This window comes from Vicia villosa, unplaced genomic scaffold, assembly GCF_029867415.1.
Source record: "Vicia villosa cultivar HV-30 ecotype Madison, WI unplaced genomic scaffold, Vvil1.0 ctg.002729F_1_1, whole genome shotgun sequence".
NCBI classification, from domain to species: Eukaryota; Viridiplantae; Streptophyta; class Magnoliopsida; order Fabales; family Fabaceae; genus Vicia; species Vicia villosa.
The window spans coordinates 106,812-108,529 of NW_026706014.1; positions in this window are offsets into that span (position 1 = coordinate 106,812).

Below are 1,718 nucleotides of genomic sequence, written 5' to 3' on the forward strand. Positions count from 1 at the left end.
CCTGCTGCATCTTCCAATCAGGAAAAGATTGTTGTGTGAGAATATGGACACTAAAAGGTCTAGAAGGGGATCTGAATAAACCCTTTCCCAATATAAGAAATCATAGATTTTAAAAAGCAAAACACAAAATACGAGAGCATGGAAGCATCTCAATGAAACAATCCATATGAAATGGTACATGATGTTCTATATGCATTTGATTGCTTCGAATGCAATTCAATCACAAGACTACACAAGTAACTTTTCAATAAGGTTACTTCAAAACACATAGTTTATAGATTCTAACAAAATAGGAGTTAAGTCATGATACTTCAATGAGATTGATACACCACAGACCTGCGCTTATACATTAAATCGATATAAGCAAATTCTAACTTATGTGGTATACAATCAACTCAAACATGCAACGATGCAATCACATGGTATTTAATGCTTGAAAAGTAAAATAGGTAAGAGAATAAGAAAAGATACAAAATGATATATAGTGGTTCAAATGTCGTTCTCGCATTGCCTACTCCACTCTTCAATGGTGTTAAAACCATCAGGAAATAATCACGATCTTCCACTATTTTGATAAGTTTGATACAAAAGTTTTGGTTACAATGAAATATTAAATAATAAACCACACCGTTGATGTAGACACTTTAAACTGCTAACAAAACAAGATCTCAAAAGACCTTGATCCAATGATTCTTAACTTGCACAATAATTCTACTTCAAGTATTCTTGTGTAACTATAAACCCCTATCCTACCGATTTCTTGTTCTAAGCGACTGTCATGGCTAAGGATTCATTGGACAACTTCCAACTTTGTTTGTAAGCTATCTTTCTCCGACTCCACCAAGAATGGAAAACTTTCATCCCCGCCTTATGGATCGTTGATATTTTATCTCGCCAAAGTCTTCCTTGGAGTATATTGAAACACTCTTCTTGATGAATATCAAAGGATGCCAAAGTGAATTCAAGAAATGATACATCCATCTGTTACAAATAGCAAACTTCACACAAAAACATTAGATACCCTAATTTACCATTAGTCTCCCTCAAATACTCAATCTTTAGAGGTGAATGACCATAAACATGGAATCATGACTAAGCATGAAGATGATGAACAATGCCCAGAAATCTCACAAACCAATCTACAACACAATGTGTTAGTCAGGGTATAAATGAATGTGAAATAAGAACACAAAATAAGGTTTTAACAAATTTCTAGATAAATTAGTTTTGGCAAAGATGATATTCTTGAGATTGATTAATCGTGAATAACATAACAAGATTAATCAATTCACTCTCTAATTCACTTAACACAACAACACAATCGCACAAAATAAAAATGCAACAAAAAGGATAATGAATTTGACATTAATTTACAATCAAGAGGTTGTTTGTAGAAAGAATAAGAGAAAGATCCATGGTGTAAAGATGAACATACTAAGAAGAGAAGACAAAGAATACACTACTTGTCTCTATGGGTCTCCTCATAGGTTTCACACTCTTATTACTTTTATCAAATAAAAAGTTATTTAAATGAAAGTATGAAGAATGGGTCTTGAAGCATTGATTCAAATCAATTGTAAACTGTGATTCAAATCAGGTTTTGGACTCTTGAACATTTGATTTGAATCAAGTGAAAAAATGTGGTTCAAATCAATTTGGACAGAGGCAAAATAAAGCTTCACAAGGACATTTGATTCAAATCAATATTTATACTTGAT